The following is a 6121-nucleotide window of genomic DNA, read 5'->3' on the forward strand; positions in this document are numbered from 1 at the left end:
CCTATGAACGCGTGCCTGACAACCACTTCCGTTCTACCTTCGACTGAATGAGTATCTCTTAGATCTCTTAATCAGAATCTTCGTGGTATAAGCTAGATTGATGGCGGCTTTCATGAGAGTCCGGAAAGTCTAAACCTTGTCCGTGGTATTCCGAGTAGGACTCTGGGATTGAATGACTGTGACGAACTTCAAACTCGCACGTGCTGGGCGTAGTGACAGACGCAAAAGGATAGTAAATTCTATTCCAGTATGATCAAGAACCTCCAAGATGATTAGCCATGCAGTGACAGCGCATCGGACCATTTTCACAGAGAGGAATAGGATGCAACCAACGACAAGGGTGATGCCTCCAGACGATTAGCCGTGCTGTGACAGAGCATTTGGACCATTTTCCCGAGAGGATTGAAAGTAGCCATTGGCACCGGTGACATCCTTACACAAAGCCAGCCATAGAAAGGAGTAAGACTGATTGGATAAAGACAGCAGGAAAGTAGAGGTTCAGAGGAATGAATGCATCTCCATACGCTTATCTGAAATTCTCACCAATGATTTACATAAGTATTTCTATCCTTATTTTAGTATTAATTTCGAAAACTCCATAACTATTTTATATCCGCCTGACTGAGATTTACAAGGTGACCATAGCTTGCTTCATACCAACAATCTCCGTGGGACAGACCCTTACTCACGTAAGGTTTATTACTTGGACGACCCAGTGCACTTGCTGGTTAGTTATGCGAAGTTGTGAAGATATGTTTAGACCATGGTTCTGTGCATCCGTTTTTGGTGCCATAGCCAGGGAATCAATTTCGAATAATAATTCACAACCTGAGTAACAATTTCGCATACCAAGACCCTCATTTTTGGCATTAACCAACCCCTGTTTTATTTGTTTTCTATCTTTGCTTTATGTTACTTTCCTTCCCTTTTTCTTTCAGGACGGCCACCAGGAAGAGAACCAGAAGACGTTTACATGGGAGAGACAAACAAGTTCCTACGCACATTCCTTGATGAGAAAAGCGTCAGTTGAAATAACCTGTCCAGCTGCACATCTCAGCATGCACCGAGGATGGTGCAATCTTTAAGTGTGGGGAGGTCGATACCGATCTCCATGGGTTAGTTATTTTCTTCTCAACACCAATATTTTATTTAGTACATTGTTACATTTGCATGTTTCACTGCATGATTATTTGATTTTATGCATTTTAGCCACTACTTGGTTAAAATAATAAGTTTCTTTTTAGGACTCTATTTTTGAAAAATTTCACTAATTTAAATTGAAAATTTTTATGTTAAAACTTGTTTGAAGTTGTATTTGGAACATGGTTTTTTGAGCTAAAGAACACACAACCTGTGAGACTTTGAGCCTAAATATATGGTTACATTATTTAACCATAAATTTTTATTCTTGTGTGTTTACTTCTCTATGATTACAATATTTGCTTTGTTCCATTCTATATGTCCATTATTTAGTGTATTTACATGCTTGCATATGATTAAGGCCATTGTTTGATTTTAGCTCACTTATCCCAAATAAGCCTACCCTTTAAATCACCCTTGTCAGCCACTTTGAGCCTTGTAATCCCCATTTATTCTGTATTTTACCACATCACTAGTCTTAAGCAGAAAAACAATTAAATATCCTAATTGAATCTTTGGTTAGCTTAAGATAGGGATTGTGTAACAATTAAGTGTGGGGAAACTGTGGGAACATGGGTTAATAAGAGAATGTATCATGTTTCTAATTTATTTGAATATTGGGAATTTGGGAACCTACTCATGAAAAACCAAAATAGAAAAATAATGGAGAATCCATGTGCATTGATAAGTTATGTTTGCTTTTATGATTCAAAAAAAAAAGAAAAAAAAAATATATATATATATATATATATATATATATATATATATATAAGGGGACAAAATTACCCCAATATTAAGTTTAATAAAAGATCAATGCACATGTGATAAAAATTAAAGAAAATTTGATACATGAGTATGGGAATTATACAAAAGTGGGAATTATGGGTAGCTAGGCATGAATTTAAAAGTATATAGAGTATATGTATATTAGGTGAAAGCTTAGGTTAATTAAAGATTCATATTATAGCTCACTTGGCCATACATATATCCTTACCTTTACCTCAGCCCCATTACAAACTCGAAAAGACCTCATGATGTTTGCATTGGTACATTAAATATTTGTTGATTGGTTAGATGAAGAACAAGGTTTAGAAAGCATGATTAGAGAAGAGTAGAGTGATTGACCCTAGACACTTGAGAGATTAGAGTGATATATACTACCAGTGAGGGTTCAATGCTTGATTCTATGTTCCCTGCTTTCATGAGCTATCTTCTTACAAGTTTACTTGTCTTTATTTTATATGATTCGAATTAGTGGAATTTGAATTATTTTTGTCTTGGAGAACTTATTTACTTTTAACCAAGTAGGTAGAAACATTTTTGCATGTAGTTGCATTCATATAGATAGGTTGCATTTCATACATCCTACCATTCCTCTTCATCTTTATAGTTTCTCTTGAGCTTAGCATGAGGATATGCTATTGTTTAAGTGTGGGGAGGTTGATAAACCTCTATTTCATGGTTTATCTTGTGCTCATTTGGGTGGTTCTTATCAACTCTTTACCCACTTATTCATACTATTTGCATGGTTTTACATTTGCCTTCCTAATTATGTGCTTTGATTGAAAACATGCTCCTTTGGACTTATAATTTCTAATATTAATCCTCTCTTATCACCATTAGATGCCTTGATATGTGTGTTAAGTGATTTCAGAGATTACAGGGCAGGAATAGCTCAGAGGATGGAAAGGAAGCATGCAAAAGTGGAAGGAATACAAGAAGTTGGAGAAATTGCTAAGTTGTCCAGCCTGACCTCTTCGCACTCAAACGGCTATAACTTTAACTATAGAGGTCCAAATGACACGGTTCTAGTTGCGTTGGAAAGCTAACGTCCGGGGCTTCGATTTGATATATAACATGCCATAGTTGCTCTGACGCTAGGTGACGCGACCGCGTGACCCATGCAGCCGCGTCGCAGTGACGAAAATCAGCGTGTTTGAATTCGCAACCAGCGAATTCTGGGCTGTTTCTGACCCAGTTCCCGGCCCAGAAAATACAGATTAGAGGCTATAAAGTGGAGGAATGCATCCATTCATCATCATGCTCTCATATTCACAATTTTAGGATTTAGATGTAGTTTTTAGAGAGAGAGGTTCTCTCCTCTCTCTTATGATTAGGATTAGGATTTCTCTTAGTTTTAGGAGTGACTCTCGATCCCAGATTCAATGTTCTTTTTATTTATTTTCTCAATTTAATTTATGAACATCTATGCCAGATTTAATTTCTTTTGTTACTGCAATTCGAGGTATTTTCAGATTTAAGATTGCTTTGCTTTATTTATATTGATGCTTTTAATTTAATTTAGATATTTTTCTCCCTTTTGGCTTTGGTCAAGTGATTGGTAGTACTTAAGTTATCAAACTCAGCAAGTGATTGAAATTGGCAGATTCTGCTTGAGCTAGGATTGCTCTAACACTAGTTTCTCTACAGGAGTTGACTAGGACTTGAGTATCAAGCAAATCAGTCCACTTAACCTTCCTTTGTTTAATAAAGGCTGACCAAGTGAGATTAAAACCCAATTCTCTTCACACCAGATAAGGATAACTAGGATAGGAATTCCAATTCTTATACCTTGCCAAGAGATTTTATTATTATTATTTTATTTTACTTGTCATATAACATATTCCCTCCTTACCTCCAAAACCCCAATTTACAAACTCATAACCAATAATAAGAACATACCTCCCTGCAATTCCTTGAGAAGACGATCCGAGGTTTAAATACTCGGTTATCAATTTTAAAGGGGTTTGTTACTTGTGACAACCAAAACATTTGTATGAAAGGATTTTTGAAGGTTTAGAAACTATACTTGCAACGAGGATTTATCCGTAAATTTCTAGACCACGCAAAAGTTCCTCTCATCAATGTGTTTCAAGCATATGATTCAGGACAGATAGTTGCCTTCCTACCTTATTGGTGAACCAACTTAGCTAATCTATTACCATACCACAAACTTAGGAACTTACTCCACAATATGAACTTCACTCTGGTTTTTCATCACACACATTCTCTTTTTTTTTAACTTAAAAGGACAAGCATACAAGTAAACAAGGTGAAGATGCAGCATTGACATTAAAACCAGCACATATATGACAAAAGCAATAAAAACAAACATTAAATTCTAATGATTTAAACTAATGAGTAACTATTAATCAAGGGCACCTTGGGACTTCCAATTTTTAGTATTTCAAGTATATGGAATTAAGTAACAATACAACCTTCGGGTGATGGTTTCTAGCTGTCCCCTTGTTGTCATCATCCATAGTTTTTGCTCCTTCGCTTCCTTGGATGATGGTGCACTATTTCCTCAGAAGGTTCCTGCAAAGTTATTGGAAGTTGCTTGTTCCCAAAGCACTTGAGAAATAGTTAGCTTGCATGTATGCTTGTGAATTTCTGAACTTAATTTGGTGTGTGAACACCAAACTTAGTTCCTTGCCTAGTACGACAGATTGCATACTTGCAGAGAGCCTCATATGTTGTTATTAACTAAACAACTATTAACTAAAGACTAAACTACGGCTAAGTGGTTCCCCTGATTGGTTGGAGCTAGCATTTTGCTATTGGAGTGTAGTGTGATTCTAACTAATATCTTTGGTGAAACACCAAACTTAGAATTACACTTTCACTCTTGGATTGTTTTGGTGTGGAACACCAAACTTAGCTCCTCGTAATACAAGGGAAACAACTTGTGATCTTCATTGAAATGACGATGAAAAAGAAACTACCTTAGGTTGGGTTGCCTCCCAACAAAGCGCTCTTTTAGCGTCGCTAGCTCGACGATTTTCCTTTGTCAGGGTGGTTGGTAGTGCTTCAAGTCCTCCCCCTTGCAGTAAATCTATCTCCATTGGCTTCATCACGGATCTCCACATGTTCTAAGGAGAGAACTCTGTTGATGGTAAAAACTTTAGGTAGCTGAGATGGGATGGTAGGAAGATCGGGGGGAATAGCTAGGAAGTAAGCTGAGATCACTTTATCCCCTGGAGAAAAGTCCTCTGTAGGGATCTTCTTGTTCCTCCACCTCCTAGGTGCCTTCTTCTTTGTTCCTTTTGATGTTGCCTTGCTCTTTGTGACCTCCTCTTCCAAGGAGATTTTGTTGCTGGTCTCATATAACTCTGGTGGTTTAGGTTCCTCCTGATTTTTCTTGAGCTGTGACAGCTGCTGATTGCCTTGTTCATCAACCAAGGGAATTCCCAGATGTGCTGGTTGTGCTTCAGTGCTTGTTTCTTCCTTCAGTATCTCACTGTGATCTTTCCTTGGTTCTTTGTTCTCTTGATCTGTTTCTTGTGAGGGCTTAAAAAGATTGAAAGTGAGTTGTTCATCATGGATCCTCAAAACTAGCTCCCCTCGCTCCACATCTATAAGCGCTCTGGCTGTAGCTAGGAATGGTCTTCCCAATATGATTGGGTGGAGGTGACTCTCTTCCATGTCCAATATGACAAAGTCTGTGGGCAGGAAGTATTTTCCAACCTTCACCAGCACGTTTTCAACCACTCCAATTGCTTGTTTTTGAGTTTTGTTTGCCAGCCTGATGACTACGTCTGTGGGTATAAGCTCATTGATTTGCAGCCTCTTCATAAGGGATAAAGGCATTAAGTTGATGCTTACTCCCAGATCACAAGTCCTTTGTCAAACATTATTTCTCCTATGGCACAGAGGATGTGAAAACTCCCTGGGTCCTTCCTTTTTGTAGGCAACTCTGGTTGAATGAGAGCACTGCACTCCTTACTCATCACTATGGTTTGTCCTCCCTTGAGTGAGCTTTTCCTGGTCAGCAGCTTCTTCATGTACTTAATGTATGAGGGCATTTGTTGGAGGGCCTTGATGAATGGTATGTTTACATGGAGAGATGCAAATATGTCAAGAAACCTTGAGTATATTCTCTTCTCTACACCACCATTGAGTAATTGGGGAAAAGGTGCATAGAGTCTTATCAGCTCCTTCTGTGAAATTTTGGGTGCTTGGTGCTCCTCTTCCTGTTTCT

Source organism: Arachis ipaensis, chromosome B1 (assembly GCF_059453495.1).
Source record: "Arachis ipaensis isolate K30076 ecotype BB chromosome B1, ASM5945349v1, whole genome shotgun sequence".
Lineage (NCBI taxonomy): Eukaryota > Viridiplantae > Streptophyta > Magnoliopsida > Fabales > Fabaceae > Arachis > Arachis ipaensis.